The sequence below is a fragment of the Schistocerca americana genome, chromosome 10 (assembly GCF_021461395.2).
Source record: "Schistocerca americana isolate TAMUIC-IGC-003095 chromosome 10, iqSchAmer2.1, whole genome shotgun sequence".
Lineage (NCBI taxonomy): Eukaryota > Metazoa > Arthropoda > Insecta > Orthoptera > Acrididae > Schistocerca > Schistocerca americana.
Window position 1 is genome coordinate 41,348,218 of NC_060128.1, and position 25,873 is coordinate 41,374,090.

Consider the following 25,873-nt stretch of genomic DNA (forward strand, 5'->3'; position numbering starts at 1 on the left):
CCCTCTTCCGTTCGCCCCACCCCCTCCCACCACCCCTGTCGTGGACAACATGCTGCTGGAGGTGTGTCACTTCCACCAAAAGACCAGTTGATGGGGAAATGAAAATTGCAGCCTTGTAGTGCGATCACCCTTCTGTCGGAAAACAAAGATTTACAACACTTTGGAAATAAAATGCTACGTTCTTATATGAACTTGAACGAACATTCTTTAAATTACTATAAAGAGTGAGTACATACCAATAGAAGAACAACTTGCCCTCTTCCGTTCGCCCCACCCCCTCCCACCCCCCCTGTCGTGGACAACATGCTGCTGGTGGTGTGTCATTTCCACTAAAAGCCCACTTGATGGGCAAATGAAAAACGCAGCCTTGTAGTGCGATCACCCTTCTGTGGGAAAACAAAGATTTACTACACTTTGGAAAATAAATGCTACGTTCTTGTATGAACTTGAACGAACATTCTTTAAAACACTATAAAGCCTGAGTACATACCATTAGAAGAACAACTTGCCCTCTTCCGTTCGCCCCACCCACTCCCACCCCCTCTGTCGTGGACAACATGCTGCTGGTGGTGTGTCCTTTCCACCAAAAGCCCACTTGATGGGCAAATGAAAATTGCAGCTTTGTAGTGCGATCACCCTTCTGTGGGAAAACAAATTTTTACTACACTTAGGAAATAAAATGCTACGTTCTTATATGAACTTGAACGAACAGTCTGTAAAACACTATAAAGTTTGAGTACATACCAATAGAACAACAATTTGCCCTCTTCCGTTCACCGCACCCTCTCGCACCCCCTCTGTCATGGACAACATGCTGCTGGTGGTGTGTCATATCCACCAAATGCCTACTTAATGGGCAAATGAAAATTGCAGCCTTGTACTGCGATCACCCTTCTGTGGGAAAACAAAGATTTACTACACTTTGGAAATAAAATGCTACGTTCTTATATGAACTTGAACGAACATTGTTTAAAACACTATAAAACCTGAGTACATACCAATAGAAGAACAACTTGCCCTCTTCCGTTCGGCCCACCCCCTCCCACCCCCCCCTGTCGTGGACAACATGCTGCTGGTGGTGTGTCATATCCACCAAAAGCCCACTTGATGGGCAAATTAAAATTGCAGCCTTGCATTGCGATCACCCTTCTGTGGGAAAACCAATATTTACTACACTTTGGAAATAAAATGCTACGTTCTTATATGAACTTGAACGAACATTCTTTAAAACACTATAAAGCCTGAGTACATACCAATAGAAGAACAACTTGCCATCTTCCGTTCGCCCCACCACCTCCCATCCCCCCTGTCATGGACAACATGCTGCTGGTGGTGTGTCATATCCACCAAAAGCCCACTTGATGGGCAAATGAAAATTGCAGCCTTGTAGTGCAATAACACTTCTGGTGGAAAACTAATATTTACTACACCTTGGAAATAAAATGCTACGTTCTTATATGAACTTGAACGAACATTCTGTAAAATACTATAAAGCCTGAGTACATACCAATAGAACAACAACTTGCCCTCTTCCGTTCGCCGCACCCTCTCGCACCCCCGCTGTCGTGGACAACATGCTGCTGGTGGTGTGTCATATCCACCAAAAGCCTACTTAATGGGCAAATGAAAATTGCAGCCTTGTACTGCGATCACCCTTCTGTGGGAAAACAAAGATTTACTACTCTTTGGAAATAAAAAGCTACGTACTTATATGAACTTGAACGAACATTCTTTAAAACACTATAAAGCCTGAGTACATACCAATAGAAGAACAACTTGCCCTCTTCCGCTAGCCCCACCCCCTGCCACCCCCTGTCGTGGACAACGTGCTGCTGGTGATGTGTCATTTCCACCAAAAGCCCACTTGATGGGCAAAAGAAAATTGCAGCCTTGTAGTGCGATCACCCTTCTGTGGGAAAACCAAGATGTACTACCCTTTGGAAATAATATGCTATGTTCTTATATGAACTTGAACGAACATTCTTTAAATTACTATAAAGCCTGAGTATATACCAATAGAAGAACAACTTGCCCTCTTCCGTTCGCCCCACCCCCTCCCACCCACCCTGTCGTGGAAAACATGCTGCTGGTGGTGTGTCATTTCCACTAAAAGCCCACTTGATGGGCAAATGAAAAACGCAGCCTTGTAGTGCGATCACCCTTCTGTGGGAAAACAAAGATTTACTACACTTTGGAAAATAAATGCTACGTTCTTATATGCACTTGAACGAACATTGTTTAAAACACTATAAAGCCTGAGTACATACCATTAGAAGAACAACTTGCCCTCTTCCGTTCGCCCCACCCACTCCCACCCCCTCTGTCGTGGACAACATGCTGCTGGTGGTGTGTCATTTCCACCAAAAGCCCACTTGATGGGCAAATGAAAATTGCAGCTTTGTAGTGCGATCACCCTTCTGTGGGAAAACAAATATTTACTACACTTAGGAAATAAAATGCTACCTTCTTATATGAACTTGAACGAGCAGTCTGCAAAACACTATAAAGTTTGAGTACATACCAATAGAACAACAACTTGCCCTCTTCCGTTCACCGCACCCTCTCGCACCCCCTCTGACATGGACAACATGCTGATGGTGGTGTATCATATCCACAAAATGCCTACTTAATGGGCAAATGAAAATTGCAGCCTTGTACTGCGATCACCCTTCTGTGGGAAAACAAAGATTTACTACACTTTGAAAATAAAATGCTACGTTCTTATATGAACTTGAACGAACATTGTTTAAAACACTATAAAGCCTGAGTACATACCAATAGAAGAACAACTTGCCCTCTTCCGTTCGGCCCACCCCCTCCCACCCCCCCCTGTCGTGGACAACATGCTGCTGGTGGTGTGTCATATCCACCAAAAGCCCACTTGATGGGCAAATTAAAATTGCAGCCTTGTATTGCGATCACCCTTCTGTGGGAAAACAAAGACTTACTACACTTTGGAAATAAAATGCTACGTTCTTATATGAACGTGAACGAACATTCTTTAAAACACTATAAAGCCTGAGTACATACCAATAGAAGAACAACTTGCCATCTTCCGTTCGCCCCACCACCTCCCACCCCCCCTGTCATGGACAACATGCTGCTGGTGGTGTGTCATATCCACCAAAAGCCCACTTGATGGGCAAATGAAAATTGCAGCCTTGTAGTGCAATAACCCTTCTGGTGGAAAACTAATATTTACTACACCTTGGAAATAAAATGCTACGTTCTTATATGAACTTGAACGAACATTCTGTAAAATACTATAAAGCCTGAGTACATACCAATAGAACAACAACTTGCCCTCTTCCGTTCGCCGCACTCTCTCGCAGCCCCCCTGTCGTGGACAACATGCTGCTGGTGGTGTGTCATATCCACCAAAAGCCTACTTAATGGGCAAATGAAAATTGCAGCCTTGTACTGCGATCACCCTTCTGTGGGAAAACAAAGATTTACTACACTTTGGAAATAAGATGCTACGTTCTTATATGAACTTGAACGAACATTGTTTAAAACACTATAAAGCCTGAGTACATACCAATAGAAGAACAACTTGCCCTCTTCCCTTCGGCCCATCCCCCCTGTCGTGGACAACATGCTGCGGGTGGTGTGTCATATCCACCAAAAGCCCACTTGATGGGCAAATGAAAATTGCAGCCTTGTATTGTGATCACCCTTCTGTGGGAAAACAGAGACTTACTACACTTTGGAAATAAAATGCTACGTTCTTATATGGACTTGAACGAACATTCTTTAAAACACTATAAAGCCTGAGTACATACAAATAGAAGAACAACTTGCCCTCTTCCGGTCGCCCCACCCCCTCCCGCCCCCCCTGTCATGGACAACATGCTGCTGGTGGTGTGTCATATCCACCAAAAGCCCACTGGATGGGCATATGAAAATTGCAGCCTAGTAGAGCGATCACCCTTCTGTGGGAAAACAAAGATTTACTACACTTTGGAAATAAAATGCTACGTTCTTATATGAACTTAAACGAACATTCTTTAAAACACTATAAAGCCTGAGTACATACCAATAGAAGAACAACTTGCCCTCTTCCGCTAGCCCAACCCCCTGCCACCCCCTGTCATGGACAACGTGCTGCTGGTGATGTGTCATTTCCACCAAAAGCACACTTGATGGGCAAATGAAAATTGCAGCCTTGTAGTGCGATCACCCTTCTGTGGGGAAACAAAGATTTAAAACTCTTTGGAAATAAAAAGCTACGTACTTATATGAACTTGAACGAACATTCTTTAAAACACTATAAAGCCTGAGTACATACCAATAGAAGAACAACTTGCGCTCTTCCGTTCGCCCCACCCCCTCCCGCCCCCCCTGTCGTGGACAACATGCTGCTGGTGGTGTGTAATTTCCACGAAAAGCCCACTTGATGGGCAAATGAAAATTGCAGCCTTGTAGTGCGATCACCCTTCTGTGGGGAAACCAAGATTTACTACCCTTTGGAAATAATATGCTATGTTCTTATCTGAACTTGAACGAACATTCTTTAAAACACTAAAGCCTGAGTACATACCAATAGAACAACAACTTGCCCTCTTCCGTTCGCCCCACCACCTCCCACCTCCCCTGTCGTGGACAACATGCTGCTGGTGGTGAGTCGTTTCCACCAAAAGCCCACTTGATGGGCAAATGAAAATTGCAGCCTTGTAGTGCGATCACCCTTCTGTGGGAAAACAAAGATTTACTACACTTTGGAAATAAAATGCTACGTTCTTATATGAACTTGAACGAACATTCTCTAAAACACTATAAAGCCTGGGTACATACCAATAGAAGAACAACTTGCCCTCTTCCGTTCGCCCCCCCTCCCTCCCCCCCCCCCCCCCCCCTGTCGTGGACAACATGCTGCTGGTGGTGTGTCATTTCCACCAAAAGCCCATTTGATGGGCAAATGAAAATTGCAGCCTTGTAGTGCAATAACCCTTCTGTGGGAAAACAAATATTTACTACACTTTGGAAATAAAATGCTACGTTCTTCTATGAACTTGAACGAACATTCTTTAAAACAGTATAAAGCCTGAGTACATACCAATAGAGGAACAAATTGCCCTCTTCCGTTCGGCCCACCCCCCCTGTCGTGGACAACATGCTGCGGGTGGTGTGTCATATCCACCAAAAGCCCACTTGATGGGCAAATGAAAATTGCAGCCTTGTATTGCGATCACCCTTCTGTGGGAAAACAGAGACTTACTACACTTTGGAAATAAAATGCTACGTTCTTATATGGACTTGAACGAACATTCTTTAAAACACTATAAAGCCTGAGTACATACCAATAGAAGAACAACTTGCCCTCTTCCGTTCGCCCCACCTCCTCCCGACCCCCCTGTCATGGACAACATGCTGCTGGTGGTGTGTCATATCCACCAAAAGCCCACTGGATGGGCAAATGAAAATTGCAGACTCGTAGAGCGATCACCCTTCTGTGGGAAAACAAATATTTACCACACTTTGGAAATAAAATGCTACGTTCTTATATGAACTTAAACAAACATTCTTTAAAACACTATAAAGCCTGAGTACATACCAATAGAAGAACAACTTGCCCTCTGCCGCTCGTCCCACCCCCTACCACCCCCTGTCGTGGACAACATGCTGCTGGTGATGTGTCATTTCAGCCAAAAGCCCACTTGATGGGCAAATGAAAATTGCAGCCTTGTAGTGCGATCACCCTTCTGTGGGGAAACAAAGATTTACTACACTTTGGAAATAAAATGCTACGTACTTATATGATCTTGAACGAACATTCTTTAAGACACTATAAAGCCTGAGTACATACCAATAGAAGAACAACTTGCACTCTTCCGTTCGCCCCTCCCCCTCCCGCCCCCCCCTGTCGTGGACAACATGCTGCTGGTGGTGTGTCATTTCCACCAAAAGCCCACTTGATGGGCAAATGAAAATTGCAGCCTTGTAGTGCGATCACCCTTCTGTGGGAAAACCAAGCTTTACTACCCTTTGGAAATAATATGCTATGTTCTTATATGAACTTGAACGAACATTCTTTAAAACACTATAAAGCCTGAGTACATACCAATAGAAGAACAACTTGCCCTCTTCCGTTCGCCCCACCAACTCCCACCTCTCCTGTCGTGGACAACATGCTGCTGGTGGTGTGTCATTTCCAACAAAAGACCACTTGATGGGCAAATGAAAATTGCAGCCTTGTAGTGCGATCACCCTTCTGTGGGAAAACAAAGATTTACTACTCTTTGGAAATAAAATGCTACGTTCTTATATGAACTTGAACGAACATTCTTTAAATTACTATAAAGCCTGCGTACATACCAATAGAAGAACAACTTGCCCTCTTCCGTTCGCCCCACCCACTCCCACCCCCCCTTGTCGTGGACAAAATGCTGCTGGTGGTGTGTCATTTCCACCAAAAGCCCACTTGATGGGCAAATTAAAATTGCAGCCTTGTATTGCGATCACCCTTCTGTGGGAAAACAAAGACTTACTACACTTTGGAAATAAAATGCTACGTTCTTATATGAACTTCAACGAACATTCTTTAAAACACTATAAAGCCTGAGTACATACCAATAGAAGAACCACTTGCCCTCTTCCGTTCGCCCCACCACCTCCCACACCCCCTGTCATGGACAACATGCTGCTGGTGGTGTGTCATATCCACCAAAAGCCCACTTGATGGGGAAATGAAAATTGCAGCCTTGTAGTGCAATAACCCTTCTGTGGGAAAACAAATATTTACTACACTTTGGAAATAAAATGCTACGTTCTTATATGAACTTGAACGAACATTCTGTAAAATACTATGAAGCCTGAGTACATACCAATAGAACAACAACTTGCCCTCTTCCGTTCACCGCACCCTCTCGCACCCCCCCTGTCGTGGACAACATGCTGCTGGTGGTGTGTCATATCCACCAAAAGCCTACTTAATGGGCAAATGAAAATTGCAGCCTTGTACTGCGATCACCCTTCTGTGGGAAAACAAAGATTTACTACACTTTGGAAATAAGATGCTACGTTCTTATATGAACTTGAAAGAACATTGTTTAAAACACTATAAAGCCTGAGTACATACCAATAGAAGAACAACTTGCCCTCTTCCGTTCGGCCCATCCCCCCTGTCGTGGACAACATGCTGCGGGTGGTGTGTCATATCCACCAAAAGGCCACTTGATGGGCAAATGAAAATTGCAGCCTTGTATTGCGATCACCCTTCTGTGGGAAAACAGAGACTTACTACACTTTGGAAATAAAATGCTACGTTCTTATATGGACTTGAAAAAACATTCTTTAAAACACTATAAAGCCTGAGTACATACCAATAGATGAACAACTTGCCCTCTTCCGTTCGCCCCACCCCCTCCCACCCCCCCTGTCATGGACAACATGCTGCTGGTGGTGTGTCATATCCACCAAAAGCCCACTGGATGGGCAAGTGAAAATTGCAGCCTAGTAGAGCGATCACCCTTCTGTGGGAAAACAAAGATTTACTACACTTTGGAAATAAAATGCTACGTTCTTATATGAACTTAAACGAACATTCTTTAAAACACTATAAAGCCTGAGTACATACCAATAGAAGAACAACTTGCCCTCTTCCGCTAGCCCCACCCCCTGCCACCCCCTGTCGTGGACAACGTGCTGCTGGTGATGTGTCATTTCCACCAAAAGCCCACTTGATGGGCAAATGAAAATTGCAGCCTTGTAGTGCGATCACCCTTCTGTGGGGAAACAAAGATTTACTACACTTTGGAAATAAAATGCTACGTTTTTATATGAACTTGAACGAACATTCTTTAAAACACTATAAAGCCTGAGTACATACCCATAGAAGAACAACTTGCGCTCTTCCGTTCGCCCCACCCCCTCCCGACCCCCCAGTCATGGACAACATGCTGCTGGTGGTGTGTCATATCCAGCAAAAGCCCACTGGATGGGCAAATGAAAATTGCAGCCTTGTAGTGCGATCACCCTTCTGTGGGAAAACCAAGATTTACTACATTTTGGAAATAATATGCTATGTTCTTATATGAACTTGAACGAACATTCTTTAAAACACTATAAAGCCTGAGTACATACCAATAGATGAACAACTCGCCCTCTTCCGTTCGCCCCACCAACTCCCACCTCCCCTGTCGTGGACAACATGCTGCTGGTGGTGAGTCATTTCCAACAAAAGACCACTTGATGGGCAAAAGAAAATTGCAGCCTTGTAGTGCGATCACCCTTCAGTGGGAAAACAAAGATTTACTACACTTTGGAAATAAAATTCTACGTTCTTATATGAACTTGAACGAACATTCTTTAAAACACTATAAAGCCTGAGTGCATACCAATAGAAGAACAACTTGCCCTCTTCCGTTCGCCCCACCCCCTCCCGCCCCCCCCCTTTCATGGACAACATGCTGCTGGTGCTGTGTCATTTCCACCAAAAGCCCACTTGATGGGCAAATGAAAATTGCAGCCTTGTATTGCGATCACCCTTCTGTGGGAAAACAAAGATTTACTACACTTTGGAAATAAAATGCTACGTTCTTATATGAGCTTGAACGAACATTCTTTAAAACACTATAAAGCCTGCGTACATACCAATAGAAGAACAACTTGCCCTCTTCCGTTCGCCCCACCCACTCCCACCCCCCCTGTCGTGGACAACGTGCTGCTGGTGGGGTGTCATTTCCACCAAAAGACCACTTGATGGCGAAATGAAAATTGCAGCTTTGTAGTGCGATCACCCTTCTGTCGGAAAACAAAGATTTACAACACTTTGGAAATAAAATGCTACGTTCTTATATGAACTTGAACGAACATTCTTTAAATTACTATAAAGCCTGAGTACATACCAATAGAAAAACAACTTGCCCTCTTCCGTTCGCCCCACCACCTCCCACCCCCCCTGTCGTGGACAACATGCTGCTGGTGGGGTGTCATTTCCACTAAAAGCCCACTTGATGGGCAAATGAAAAATGCAGCCTTGTAGTGCGATCACCCTTCTGTAGGAAAACAAAGATTTACTACACTTTGGAAAATAAATGCTACGTTCTTATATGAACTTGAACGAACATTCTTTAAAACACTACAAAGCCTGAGTACATACCATTAGAAGAACAACTTGCCCTCTTCCGTTCGCCCCACCCACTCCCACCCCCTCTGTCGTGGACAACATGCTGCTGGTGGTGTGTCATATCCACCAAATGCCTACTTAATGGGCAAATGAAAATTCCAGCCTTGTACTGCGATCACCCTTCTGTGGGAAAACAAAGATTTACTACACTTTGGAAATGAAATTCTACGTTCTTATATGAACTTGAACGAACATTCTTTAAAACACTATAAAGCCTGAGTGCATACCAATAGAAGAACAACTTGCCCTCTTCCGTTCGCCCCACCCCCTCCCGCCCCCCCCCTTTCATGGACAACATGCTGCTGGTGGTGAGTCATTTCCAACAAAATACCACTTGATGGGCAAATGAAAATTGCAGCCTTGTAGTGCGATCACCCTTCAGTGGGAAAACAAAGATTTACTACACTTTGGAAATAAAATTCTACGTTCTTATATGAACTTGAACGAACATTCTTTAAAACACTATAAAGCCTGAGTGCATACCAATAGAAGAACAACTTGCCCTCCTCCGTTCGCCCCACCCACTCCCAACCCCCCTGTCGTGGACAACATGCTGCTGGTGGGGTGTCATTTCCACCAAAAGACCACTTGATGGCGAAATGAAAATTGCAGCTTTGTAGTGCGATCACCCTTCTGTCGGAAAACAAAGATTTACAACACTTTGGAAATAAAATGCTACGTTCTTATATGAACTTGAACGAACATTCTTTAAATTACTATAAAGCCTGAGTACATACCAATAGAAGAACAACTTGCCCTCTTCCGTTCGCCCCACCACCTCCCACCCCCCCTGTCGTGGACAACATGCTGCTGGTGGGGTGTCATTTCCACTAAAAGCCCACTTGATGGGCAAATGAAAAATGCAGCCTTGTAGTGCGATCACCCTTCTGTGGGAAAACAAAGATTTACTACACTTTGGAAAATAAATGCTACGTTCTTATATGAACTTGAACGAACATTCTTTAAAACACTATAAAGCCTGAGTACATTCCATTAGAAGAACAACTTGCCCTCTTCCGTTCGCCCCACCCACTCCCACCCCCTCTGTCGTGGACAACATGCTGCTGGTGGTGCGTCATTTCCACCAAAAGTTCACTTGATGGGCAAATGAAAATTGCAGCTTTGTAGTGCGTTCACCCTTCTGTGGGAAAACAAATATTTACTACACTTTGGAAATAAAATGCTACGTTCTTATATGAACTTGAACGAACAGTCTGTAAAACACTATAAAGCCTGAGTACATACCAATAGAAGAACAACCTGCCCTCTTCCGTTCACCGCACCCTCTCGCACCCCCTCTATCATGGACAACATGCTGCTGGTGGTGTGTCATATCCACCAAATGCCTACTTAATGGGCAAATGAAAATTGCTGCCTTGTACTGCGATCACCCTTGTGTGGGAAAACAAAGATTTACTACACTTTGGAAATAAAATGCTACGTTCTTAGATGAACTTGAACGAACATTGTTTAAAACACTATAAAGCCTGAGTACATACCAATAGAAGAACAACTTGCCCTCTTCCGTTCGGCCCACCCCCTCCCACCCCCCCCTGTCGTGGACAACATGCTGCTGGTGGTGTGTCATATCCACCAAAAGCCCACTTGATGGGCAAATTAAAATTGCAGCCTTGTATTGCGATCACCCTTCTGTGGGAAAACAAAGACTTACTACACTTTGGAAATAAAATGCTACATTCTTATATGAACATGAACGAACATTCTTTAAAACACTATAAAGCCTGAGTACATACCAATAGAAGAACAACTTGCCCTCTTCCGTTCGGCCCATCCCCCCTGTCGTGGACAACATGTTGCGGGTGGTGTGTCATATCCACCAAAAGCCCACTTGATGGGCAAATGAAAATTGCAGCCTTATATTGCAATCACCCTTCTGTGGGAAAACAGAGACTTACTACACTTTGGAAATAAAATGCTACGTTCTTATATGGACTTGAACGAACATTCTTTAAAACACTATAAAGCCTGAGTACATACCAATAGAAGAACAACTTGCCCTCTTCCGTTCGCCCCACCCCCTCCCACCCCCCCTGTCATGGACAACATTCTGCTGGTGGTGTGTCATATCCACCAAAAGCCCACTGGATGGGCAAATGAAAATTGCAGCCTAGTAGAGCGATCACCCTTCTGTGGGAAAACAAAAATTTACTACACTTTGGAAATAAAATGCTACGTTCTTATATGAACTTAAACGAACATTCTTTAAACACTATAAAGCCTGAGTACATACCAATAGAAGAACAACTTGCCCTCTTCCGCTAGCCCCACTCCCTGCCACCCCCTGTCGTGGACAACGTGCTGCTGGTGATGTGTCATTTCCACCAAAAGCCCACTTGATGGGCAAATGAAAATTGCAGCCTTGTAGTGCGATCACCCTTCTGTGGAGTAACAAAGATTTACTACACTTTGGAAATAAAATGCTACGTACTTATATGAACTTGAACGAACATTCTTTAAAACACTATAAAGCCTGAGTACATACCAATAGAAGAACAACTTGCGCTCTTCCGTTCGCCCCACCCCCTCCCGCCCCCCCTGTCGTGGACAACATGCTGCTGGTGGTGTGTCATTTCCACCAAAAGCCCACTTGATGGGCAAATGAAAATTGCAGCCTTGTAGTGCGATCACACTTCTGTGGGAAAACCAAGATTTACTACCCTTTGGAAATAATATGCTATGTTCTTATATGAACTTGAACGAACATTCTTTAAAACACTATAAAGCCTGAGTACATACCAATAGAAGAACAACTTGCCCTCTTCCGTTCGCCCCACCAACTCCCACCTCCCCTGTCGTGGACAACATGCTGCTGGTGGTGTGTCATTTCCAACAAAAGACCACTTGATGTGCAAATGAAAATTGCAGCCTCGTAGTGCGATCACCCTTCTGTGGGAAAACAAAGATTTACTACTCTTTGGAAATAAAATGCTACGTTCTTATATGAACTTGAACGAACATTCTTTAAATTACTATAAAGCCTGAGTACATACCAATAGAAGAACAACTTGCCCTCTTCCGTTCGCCCCACCCCCTCCCACCCCCCCTGTCGTGGACAACATGCTGCTGGTGGTGTGTCACTTCCACGAAAAGCCCACTTGATGGGCAAATTAAAATTGCAGCCTTGTATTGCGATCACCCTTCTGTGGGAAAACAGAGACTTACTACACTTTGGAAATAAAATACTACGTTCTTATATGGACTTGAACGAACATTCTTTAAAACACTATAAAGCCTGAGTACATACCAATAGAAGAACAACTTGCCCTCTTCCGTTCGGCCCATCCCCCCTGTCGTGGACAACATGCTGCGGGTGGTGTGTCATATCCACCAAAAGCCCACTTGATGGGCAAATGAAAATTGCAGCCTTGTATTGCGATCACCCTTCTGTGGGAAAACAGAGACTTACTACACTTTGGAAATAAAATGCTACGTTCTTATATGGACTTGAACGAACATTCTTTAAAACACTATAAAGCCTGAGTACATACCAATAGATGAACAACTTGCCCTCTTCCGTTCGCCCCACCCACTCCCACCCCAGCTGTCATGGAACACATGCTGCTGGTGGTGTGTCATATCCACCAAAAGCCCACTGGATGGGCAAATGAAAATTGCAGCCTAGTAGAGCGATCACCCTTCTGTGGGAAAACAAAGATTTACTACACTTTGGAAATAAAATGCTACGTTCTTATATGAACTTAAACGAACATTCTTTAAAACACTATAAAGCCTGAGTACATACCAATAGAAGAACAACTTGCCCTCTTCCGCTAGCCCCACCCCCTGCCACCCCCTGTCGTGGACAACGTGCTGCTGGTGATGTGTCATTTCCACCAAAAGCCCACTTGATGGGCAAATGAAAATTGCAGCCTTGTAGTGCGATCACCCTTCTGTGGGGACACAAAGATCTACTACACTTTGGAAATAAAATGCTACGTTTTTATATGAATTTGAACGAACATTCTTTAAAACACTATAAAACCTGAGTACATACCCATAGAAGAACAACTTGCGCTCTTCCGTTCGCCCCACCCCCTCCCGACCCCCCTGTCATGGACAACATGCTGCTGGTGGTGTGTCATATCCACCAAAAGCCCACTGGATGGGCAAATGAAAATTGCAGCCTTGTAGTGCGATCACCCTTCTGTGGGAAAACCAAGATTTACTACCCTTTGGAAATAATATGCTATGTTCTTATATGAACTTGAACGAACATTCTTTAAAACACTATAAAGCCTGAGTACATACCAATAGAAGAACAACTTGCCCTCTTCCGTTCGCCCCACCAACTCCCACCTCCCCTGTCGTGGACAACATGCTGCTGGTGGTGAGTCATTTCCAACAAAAGACCACTTGATGGGCAAATGAAAATTGCAGCCTTGTAGTGCGATCACCCTTCAGTGGGAAAACAAAGATTTACTACACTTTGGAAATAAAATTCTACGTTCTTATATGAACTTGAACGAATATTCTTTAAAACACTATAAAGCCTGAGTGCATACCAATAGAAGAACAACTTGCCCTCTCCCGTTCGCCCCCCCCCCCCCTCCCCCCCCCCCCCCTTTCATGGACAACATGCTGCTGGTGCTGTGTCATTTCCACCAAAAGCCCACTTGATGGGCAAATGAAAATTGCAGCCTTGTATTGCGATCACCCTTCTGTGGGAAAACAAAGATTTACTACACTTTGGAAATAAAATGCTACGTTCTTATATGAGCCTGAACGAACATTCTTTGAAACACTATAAAGCCTGCGTACATACCAATAGAAGAACAACTTGCCCTCTTCCGTTCGCCCCACCCACTCCCACCCCCCCTGTCGTGGACAACATGCTGCTGGTGGGGTGTCATTTCCACCAAAAGACCACTTGATGGGGAAATGAAAATTGCAGCCTTGTAGTGCGATCACCCTTCAGTCGGAAAACAAAGATTTACAACACTTTGGAAATAAAATGCTACGTTCTTATATGAACTTGAACGAACATTCTTTAAATTACTATAAAGCCTGAGTACATACCAATAGAAGAACAACTTGCCCTCTTCCGTTCGCCCCACCCCCTCCCACCCCCCCTGTCGTGGACAACAAGCTGCTGGTGGTGTGTCATTTCCACGAAAAGCCCACTTGATGGGCAAATTAAAATTGCAGCCTTGTATTGCGATCACCCTTCTGTGGGAAAACAGAGACTTACTACACTTTGGAAATAAAATGCTACGTTCTTATATGGTCTTGAACGAACATTCTTTAAAACACTATAAAGCCTGAGTACATACCAATAGAAGAACAACTTGCCCTCTTCCGTTCGGCCCATCCCCCCTGTCGTGGACAACATGCTGCGGGTGGTGTGTCATATCCACCAAAAGCCCACTTGATGGGCAAATGAAAATTGCAGCCTTGTATTGCGATCACCCTTCTGTGGGAAAACAGAGACTTACTACACTTTGGAAATAAAATGCTACGTTCTTATATGGACTTGAACGAACATTCTTTAAAACACTATAAAGCCTGAGTACATACCAATAGATGAACAACTTGCCCTCTTCCGTTCGCCCCACCCCCTCCCACCCCACCTGTCATGGAACACATGCTGCTGGTGGTGTGTCATATCCACCAAAAGCCCACTGGATGGGCAAATGAAAATTGCAGCCTAGTAGAGCGATCACCCTTCTGTGGGAAAACAAAGATTTACTACACTTTGGAAATAAAATGCTACGTTCTTATATGAACTTAAACGAACATTCTTTAAAACACTATAAAGCCTGAGTACATACCAATAGAAGAACAACTTGCCCTCTTCCGCTAGCCCCACCCCCTGCCACCCCCTGTCGTGGACAACGTGCTGCTGGTGATGTGTCATTTCCACCAAAAGCCCACTTGATGGGCAAATGAAAATTGCAGCCTTGTAGTGCGATCACCCTTCTGTGGGGACACAAAGATCTACTACACTTTGGAAATAAAATGCTACGTTTTTATATGAACTTGAACGAACATTCTTTAAAACACTATAAAACCTGAGTACATACCCATAGAAGAACAACTTGCGCTCTTCCGTTCGCCCCACCCCCTCCCGACCCCCCTGTCATGGACAACATGCTGCTGGTGGTGTGTCATATCCACCAAAAGCCCACTGGATGGGCAAATGAAAATTGCAGCCTTGTAGTGCGATCACCCTTCTGTGGGAAAACCAAGATTTACTACCCTTTGGAAATAATATGCTATGTTCTTATATGAACTTGAACGAACATTCTTTAAAACACTATAAAGCCTGAGTACATACCAATAGAAGAACAACTTGCCCTCTTCCGTTCGCCCCACCAACTCCCACCTCCCCTGTCGTGGACAACATGCTGCTGGTGGTGAGTCATTTCCAACAAAAGACCACTTGATGGGCAAATGAAAATTGCAGCCTTGTAGTGCGATCACCCTTCAGTGGGAAAACAAAGATTTACTACACTTTGGAAATAAAATTCTACGTTCTTATATGAACTTGAACGAATATTCTTTAAAACACTATAAAGCCTGAGTGCATACCAATAGAAGAACAACTTGCCCTCTTCCGTTCGCCCCCCCCCCCCCTCCCCCCCCCCCCTTTCATGGACAACATGCTGCTGGTGCTGTGTCATTTCCACCAAAAGCCCACTTGATGGGCAAATGAAAATTGCAGCCTTGTATTGCGATCACCCTTCTGTGGGAAAACAAAGATTTACTACACTTTGGAAATAAAATGCTACGTTCTTATATGAGCCTGAACGAACATTCTTTGAAACACTATAAAGCCTGCGTACATACCAATAGAAGAACAACTTGCCCTCTTCCGTTCGCCCCACCCACTCCCACCCCCCCCTGTCGTGGACAACATGCTGCTGGTGGGGTGTCATTTCCACCAAAAGACCACTTGATGGGGAAATGAAAATTGCAGCCTTGTAGTGCGATCACCCTTCAGTCGGAAAACAAAGATTTACAACACTTTGGAAATAAAATGCTACGTTCTTATATGAACTTGAACGAACATTCTTTAAATTACTATAAAGCCTGAGTACATACCAATAGAAGAACAACTTGCCCTCTTCCGTTCGCCCCACCCCCTCCCACCCCCCCTGTCGTGGACAACAAGCTGCTGGTGGTGTGTCATTTCCACGAAAAGCCCACTTGATGGGCAAATTAAAATTGCAGCCTTGTATTGCGATCACCCTTCTGTGGGAAAACAGAGACTTACTACACTTTGGAAATAAAATGCTACGTTCTTATATGGTCTTGAACGAACATTCTTTAAAACACTATAAAGCCTGAGTACATACCAATAGAAGAACAACTTGCCCTCTTCCGTTCGGCCCATCCCCCCTGTCGTGGACAACATGCTGCGGGTGGTGTGTCATATCCACCAAAAGCCCACTTGATGGGCAAATGAAAATTGCAGCCTTGTATTGCGATCACCCTTCTGTGGGAAAACAGAGACTTACTACACTTTGGAAATAAAATGCTACGTTCTTATATGGACTTGAACGAACATTCTTTAAAACACTATAAAGCCTGAGTACATACCAATAGATGAACAACTTGCCCTCTTCCGTTCGCCCCACCCCCTCCCACCCCACCTGTCATGGAACACATGCTGCTGGTGGTGTGTCATATCCACCAAAAGCCCACTGGATGGGCAAATGAAAATTGCAGCCTAGTAGAGCGATCACCCTTCTGTGGGAAAACAAAGATTTACTACACTTTGGAAATAAAATGCTACGTTCTTATATGAACTTAAACGAACATTCTTTAAAACACTATAAAGCCTGAGTACATACCAATAGAAGAACAACTTGCCCTCTTCCGCTAGCCCCACCCCCTGCCACCCCCTGTCGTGGACAACGTGCTGCTGGTGATGTGTCATTTCCACCAAAAGCCCACTTGATGGGCAAATGAAAATTGCAGCCTTGTAGTGCGATCACCCTTCTGTGGGGACACAAAGATCTACTACACTTTGGAAATAAAATGCTACGTTTTTATATGAACTTGAACGAACATTCTTTAAAACACTATAAAACCTGAGTACATACCCATAGAAGAACAACTTGCGCTCTTCCGTTCGCCCCACCCCCTCCCGACCCCCCTGTCATGGACAACATGCTGCTGGTGGTGTGTCATATCCACCAAAAGCCCACTGGATGGGCAAATGAAAATTGCAGCCTTGTAGTGCGATCACCCTTCTGTGGGAAAACCAAGATTTACTACCCTTTGGAAATAATATGCTATGTTCTTATATGAACTTGAACGAACATTCTTTAAAACACTATAAAGCCTGAGTACATACCAATAGAAGAACAACTTGCCCTCTTCCGTTCGCCCCACCAACTCCCACCTCCCCTGTCGTGGACAACATGCTGCTGGTGGTGAGTCATTTCCAACAAAAGACCACTTGATGGGCAAATGAAAATTGCAGCCTTGTAGTGCGATCACCCTTCAGTGGGAAAACAAAGATTTACTACACTTTGGAAATAAAATTCTACGTTCTTATATGAACTTGAACGAATATTCTTTAAAACACTATAAAGCCTGAGTGCATACCAATAGAAGAACAACTTGCCCTCTTCCGTTCGCCCCACCCCCTCCCGCCCCCCCCCCCCTTTCATGGACAACATGCTGCTGGTGCTGTGTCATTTCCACCAAAAGCCCACTTGATGGGCAAATGAAAATTGCAGCCTTGTATTGCGATCACCCTTCTGTGGGAAAACAAAGATTTACTACACTTTGGAAATAAAATGCTACGTTCTTATATGAGCCTGAACGAACATTCTTTAAAACACTATAAAGCCTGCGTACATACCAATAGAAGAACAACTTGCCCTCTTCCGTTCGCCCCACCCACTCCCACCCCCCCTGTCGTGGACAACATGCTGCTGGTGGGGTGTCATTTCCACCAAAAGACCACTTGATGGCGAAATGAAAATTGCAGCCTTGTAGTGCGATCACTCTTCTGTGGGAAAACAAAGATTTACAACACTTTGGAAATAAAATGCTACGTTCTTATATGAACTTGAACGAACATTCTTTAAATTACTATAAAGCCTGAGTACATACCAATAGAAGAACAACTTGCCCTCTTCCGTTCGCCCCACCACCTCCCACCGACCCTGTCGTGGACAACATGCTGCTGGTGGGGTGTCATTTCCACTAAAAGCCCACTTGATGGGCAAATGAAAAATGCAGCCTTGTAGTGCGATCACCCTTCTGTGGGAGAACAAAGATTTACTACACTTTGGAAAATAAATGCTACGTTCTTATATGAACTTGAACGAACATTCTTTAAAACACTATAAAGCCTGAGTACATACCATTAGAAGAACAACTTGCCCTCTTCCGTTCGCCCCACCCACTCCCACCCCCTCTGTCGTGGACAACATGCTGCTGGTGGAGCGTCATTTCCACCAAAAGCCCACATGATGGGCAAATGAAAATTGCAGCTTCGTAGTGCGTTCACCCTTCTGTGGGAAAACAAATATTTACTACACTTTGGAAATAAAATGCTACGTTCTTATATGAACTTGAACGAACAGTCTGTAAAACACTATAATGCCTGAGTACATACCAATAGAACAACAACTTGCCCTCTTCCGTTCACCGCACCCTCTCGCACCCCCTCTATCATGGACAACATGCTGCTGGTGGTGTGTCATATCCACCAAATGCCTACTTAATGGGCAAATGAAAATTGCAGCCTTGTACTGCGATCACCCTTCTGTGGGAAAACAAAGATTTACTACACTTTGGAAATAAAATGCTACGTTCTTATATGAACTTGAACGAACATTGTTTAAAACACTATAAAGCCTGAGTACATACCAATAGAAGAACAACTTGCCCTCTTCCGTTCGGCCCACCCCCTCCCACCCCCCCCTGTCGTGGACAACATGCTGCTGGTGGTGTGTCATATCCACCAAAAGCCCACTTGATGGGCAAATTAAAATTGCAGCCTTGTATTGCGATCACCCTTCTGTGGGAAAACAAAGACATACTACACTTTGGAAATAAAATGCTACGTTTTTATATGAACTTGAACGAACATTCTTTAAAACACTATAAAGCCTGAGTACATACCAATAGAAGAACAACTTGCCCTCTTCCGTTCGCCCCACCACCTCCCACCCCCCCTGTCATGGACAACATGCTGCTGGAGGTGTGTCATATCCACCAAAAGCCCACTTGATGGGGAAATGAAAATTGCAGCCTTGTAGTGCAATAACCCTTCTGTGGGAAAACAAATATTTACTACACTTTGGAAATAAAATGCTACGTTCTTATATGAACTTGAACGAACATTCTGTAAAATACTATAAAGCCTGAGTACATACCAATAGAACAACAACTTGCCCTCTTCCGTTCGCCGCACCCTCTCGCACCCCCCCTGTCGTGGACAACATGCTGCTGGTGGTGTGTCATATCCACCAAAAGCCTACTTAATGGGCAAATGAAAATTGCAGCCTTGTACTGCGATCACCCCCTGTGGGAAAACAAAGATTTACTACACTTTGGAAATAAGATGCTACGTACTTATATGAACTTGAACGAACATTGTTTAAAACACTATAAAGCCTGAGTACATGCCAATAGAAGAACAACTTGCCCTCTTCCGTTCGGCCCATCCCCCCTGTCGTGGACAACATGCTGCGGGTGGTGTGTCATATCCACCAAAAGCCCACTTGATGGGCAAATGAAAATTGCAGCCTTATATTGCGATCACCCTTCTGTGGGAAAACAGAGACTTACTACACTTTGGAAATAAAATGCTACGTTCTTATATGGACTTGAACGAACATTCTTTAAAACACTATAAAGCCTGAGTACATACCAATAGAAGAACAACTTGCCCTCTTCCGTTCGCCCCACCCCCTCCCACCCCCCCTGTCATGGACAACATGCTGCTGGTGGTGTGTCATATCCACCAAAAGCCCACTGGATGGGCAAATGAAAATTGCAGCCTAGTAGAGCGATCACCCTTGTGTGGGAAAACAAAGATTTACTACACTTTGGAAATAAAATGCAACGTTCTTATATGATCTTGAACGAACTTTCTTTAAAACACTATAAACCCTGAGTACATACTAATAGAAGAACAACTTGCCCCCTTCCGTTCGCCCCACCACCTCCCACCCCCCCTGTCATGGACAACATGCTGCTGGTGGTGTGTCATATCCACCAAAAGCCCACTTGATGGGCAAATGAAAATTGCAGCCTTGTAGTGCAATCACCCTTCTGTGGGAAAACAAATATTTACTACACTTTGGAAATAAAGTGCTACGTTCTTATATGAACTTGAACGAACATTCTGTAAAATACTATAAAGCCTGAGTACATACCAATAGAACAACAACTTGCCCTCTTCCGTTCGCCGCACCCTCTCGCACCCCCCCTGTCGTGGACAACATGCTGCTGGTGGTGTGTCATATCCACCAAAAGCCTTGTTAATGGGCAAATGAAAATTGCAGCCTTGTACTGCGGTCACCCTTCTGTGGGAAAACAAAGATTTACTACACATTGGAAATAAGAAGCTACGTTCTTATATGAACTTGAAGGAACATTGTTTAAAACACTATTAAGCCTGAATACATACCAATAGAAGAACAAGTTGCCCTCTTCCGTTCGGCCCACCCTCCCTGTTGTGGACAACATGCTGCGGGTGGTGTGTCATATCCACCAAAAGCCCACTTGATGGGCAAATGAAAATTGCAGCCTTGTATTGCGATCACCCTTCTGTGGGAAAACAGAGACTTACTACACTTTGGAAATAAAATGCTACGTTCTTATATGGACTTGAACGAACATTCTTTAAAACACTATAAAGCCTGAGTACATACCAACAGAAGAACAACTTGCCCTCTTCCGTTCGCCCCACCGCCTCCCGACCCCCCTGTCATGGACAACATGCTGCTGGTGGTGTGTCATATCCACCAAAAGCCCACTGGATGGGCAAATGAAAATTGCAGCCTAGTACAGCGATCACCCTTCTGTGCGAAAACAAATATTTACTACACTTTGGAAATAAAATGCTACGTTCTTATATGAACTTAAACGAACATTCTTTAAAACACTATAAAGCCTGAGTACATACCAATAGAAGAACAACTTGCCCTCTTCCGCTCGCCCCACCCCCTACCACCCCCTGTCGTGGACAACATGCTGCTGGTGATGTGTCATTTCCACCAAAAGCCCACATGATGGGCAAATGAAAATTGCAGCCTTGTAGTGCGATCACCCTTCTGTGGGGAAACAAAGATTTACTACACTTTGGAAATAAAATGTTACGTACTTATATGAACTTGAACGAACATTCTTTAAAACACTATAAAGCCTGAGTACATACCAATAGAAAAACAACTTGCCCTCTTCCGTTCGCCCCACCCCCTCCCGCCCCCCCTGTCGTGGACAACATGCTGCTGGTGGTGTGTCATTTCCACCAAAAGCCCACTTGATGGGCAAATGAAAATTGCAGCCTTGTAATGCGATCACCCTTCTGTGGGAAAACCAAGATTTACTACCCTTTGGAAATAATATGCTATGTTCTTATATGAACTTGAACGAACATTCTCTAAAACACTATAAAGCCTGAGTACATACCAATAGATAAACAACTTGCCCTCTTCCGTTCGCCCCACCCCCTCCCAGCCCCCCTGTCGTGGACAACATGCTGCTGGTGGGGTGTCATTTCCACCAAAAGCCCACTTGATGGGCAAATGAAAATTGCAGCCTTGTAGTGCGATCACCCTTCTGTGGGGACACAAAGATCTACTACACTTTGGAAATAAAATGCTACGTTTTTATACGAACTTGAACGAACATTCTTTAAAACACTATAAAACCTGAGTACATACCCATAGAAGAACAACTTGCGCTCTTCCATTCGCCCCACCCCCTCCCGACCCCCCTGTCATGGACAACATGCTGCTGGTGGTGTGTCATATCCACCAAAAGCCCACTGGATGGGCAAATGAAAATTGCAGCCTTGTAGTGCGATCACCCTTCTGTGGGAAAACCAAGATTTACTACCCTTTGGAAATAATATGCTATGTTCTTATATGAACTTGAACGAACATTCTTTAAAACACTATAAAGCCTGAGTACATACCAATAGAAGAACAACTTGCCCTCTTCCGTTCGCCCCACCAACTCCCACCTCCCCTGTCGTGGACAACATGCTGCTGGTGGTGAGTCATTTCCAACAAAAGACCACTTGATGGGCAAATGAAAATTGCAGCCTTGTAGTGCGATCACCCTTCAGTGGGAAAACAAAGATTTACTACACTTTGGAAATAAAATTCTACGTTCTTATATGAACTTGAACGAATATTCTTTAAAACACTATAAAGCCTGAGTGCATACCAATAGAAGAACAACTTGCCCTCTTCCGTTCGCCCCCCCCCCCCTCCCGCCCCCACCCCCCCCCTTTCATGGACAACATGCTGCTGGTGCTGTGTCATTTCCACCAAAAGCCCACTTGATGGGCAAATGAAAATTGCAGCCTTGTATTGCGATCACCCTTCTGTGGGAAAACAAAGATTTACTACACTTTGGAAATAAAATGCTACGTTCTTATATGAGCCTGAACGAACATTCTTTAAAACACTATAAAGCCTGCGTACATACCAATAGAAGAACAACTTGCCCTCTTCCGTTCGCCCCACCCACTCCCACCCCCCCTGTCGTGGACAACATGCTGCTGGTGGGGTGTCATTTCCACCAAAAGACCACTTGATGGGGAAATGAAAATTGCAGCCTTGTAGTGCGATCACCCTTCTGTCGGAAAACAAAGATTTACAACACTTTGGAAATAAAATGCTACGTTCTTATATGAACTTGAACGAACATTCTTTAAATTACTATAAAGCCTGAGTACATACCAATAGAAGAACAACTTGCCCTCTTCCGTTCGCCCCACCACCTCCCACCGACCCTGTCGTGGACAACATGGTGCTGGTGGGGTGTCATATCCACTAAAAGCCCACTTGATGGGCAAATGAAAAATGCAGCCTTGTAGTGCGATCACCCTTCTGTGGGAGAACAAAGATTTACTACACTTTGGAAAATAAATGCTACGTTCTTATATGAACTTGAACGAACATTCTTTAAAACACTATAAAGCCTGAGTACATACCATTAGAAGAACAACTTGCCCTCTTCCGTTCGCCCCACCCACTCCCACCCCCTCTGTCGTGGACAACATGCTGCTGGTGGAGCGTCATTTCCACCAAAAGCCCACTTGATGGGCAAATGAAAATTGCAGCTTCGTAGTGCGTTCACCCTTCTGTGGGAAAACAAATATTTACTACACTTTGGAAATAAAATGCTACGTTCTTATATGAACTTGAACGAACAGTCTGTAAAACACTATAATGCCTGAGTACATACCAATAGAACAACAACTTGCCCTCTTCCGTTCACCGCACCCTCTCGCACCCCCTCTATCATGGACAACATGCTGCTGGTGGTGTGTCATATCCACCAAATGCCTACTTAATGGGCAAATGAAAATTGCAGCCTTGTACTGCGATCACCCTTCTGTGGGAAAACAAAGATTTACTACACTTTGGAAATAAAATGCTACGTTCTTATATGAACTTGAACGAACATTGTTTAAAACACTATAAAGCCTGAGTACATACCAATAGAAGAACAACTTGCCCTCTTCCATTCGCCCCACCACCTCCCACCCCCCCTGTCATGGACAACATGCTGCTGGAGGTGTGTCATATCCACCAAAAGCCCACTTGATGGGGAAATGAAAATTGCAGCCTTGTAGTGCAATAACCCTTCTGTGGGAAAACAAATATTTACTACACTTTTGAAATAAAATGCTACGTTCTTATATGAACTTGAACGAACATTCTGTAAAATACTATAAAGCCTGAGTACATACCAATAGAACAACAACTTGCCCTCTTCCGTTCGCCGCACCCTCTCGCACCCCCCCTGTCGTGGACAACATGCTGCTGGTGGTGTGTCATATCCACCAAAAGCCTTGTTAATGGGCAAATGAAAATTGCAGCCTTGTACTGCGGTCACCCTTCTGTGGGAAAACAAAGATTTACTACACATTGGAAATAAGAAGCTACGTTCTTATATGAACTTGAAGGAACATTGTTTAAAACACTATTAAGCCTGAATACATACCAATAGAAGAACAAGTTGCCCTCTTCCGTTCGGCCCACCCTCCCTGTCGTGGACAACATGCTGCGGGTGGTGTGTCATATCCACCAAAAGCCCACTTGATGGGCAAATGAAAATTGCAGCCTTGTATTGCGATCACCCTTCTGTGGGAAAACAGAGACTTACTACACTTTGGAAATAAAATGCTACGTTCTTATATGGACTTGAACGAACATTCTTTAAAACACTATAAAGCCTGAGTACATACCAACAGAAGAACAACTTGCCCTCTTCCCGTTCGCCCCCACCGCCTCCCGACCCCCCTGTCATGGACAACATGCTGCTGGTGGTGTGTCATATCCACCAAAAGCCCACTGGATGGGCAAATGAAAATTGCAGCCTAGTAGAGCGATCACCCTTCTGTGCGAAAACAAATATTTACTACACTTTGGAAATAAAATGCTACGTTGTTATATGAACTTAAACGAACATTCTTTAAAACACTATAAAGCCTGAGTACATACCAATAGAAGAACAACTTGCCCTCTTCCGCTCGCCCCACCCCCTACCACCCCCTGTCGTGGACAACATGCTGCTGGTGATGTGTCATTTCCACCAAAAGCCCACATGATGGGCAAATGAAAATTGCAGCCTTGTAGTGCGATCACCCTTCTGTGGGGAAACAAAGATTTACTACACTTTGGAAATAAAATGTTACGTACTTATATGAACTTGAACGAACATTCTTTAAAACACTATAAAGCCTGAGTACATACCAATAGAAAAACAACTTGCCCTCTTCCGTTCGCCCCACCCCCTCCCGCCCCCCCTGTCGTGGACAACATGCTGCTGGTGGTGTGTCATTTCCACCAAAAGCCCACTTGATGGGCAAATGAAAATTGCAGCCTTGTAATGCGATCACCCTTCTGTGGGAAAACCAAGATTTACTACCCTTTGGAAATAATATGCTATGTTCTTATATGAACTTGAACGAACATTCTCTAAAACACTATAAAGCCTGAGTACATACCAATAGAAGAACAACTTGCCCTCTTCCGTTCGCCCCACCCCCTCCCAGCCCCCCTGTCGTGGACAACATGCTGCTGGTGGGGTGTCATTTCCACCAAAAGACCACTTGATGGGCAAATTAAAATTGCAGCCTTGTAGTGCGATCACCCTTCTGTGGGAAAACAAAGATTTACTACACTTTGGAAATAAAATGCTACGTTCTTATATGAATTTGTACGAACATTCTTTAAATTACTATAAAGCCTGAGTACATACCAATAGAAGAACAAATTGCCTCTTCCGTTCGCCCCACCCCCTCCCACCCCCCCTGTCGTGGACAACACGCTGCTGGTGGTGTGTCGTTTCGACCAAAAGCCCACTTGATGGGCAAATGAAAAATGCAGCCTTGTAGTGCGATCACCCATCTGTGGGAAAACAAAGATTTACTACACTTTGGAAATAAAATGCTACGTTCTTATATGAACTTGAACGAACATTCTTTAAAACACTATAAAGCCTGAGTACATTCAAATAGAAGAACAACTTTCCCCCTACCGTTCGCCCCACCCACTCCCACCCCCCCTGTCGTGG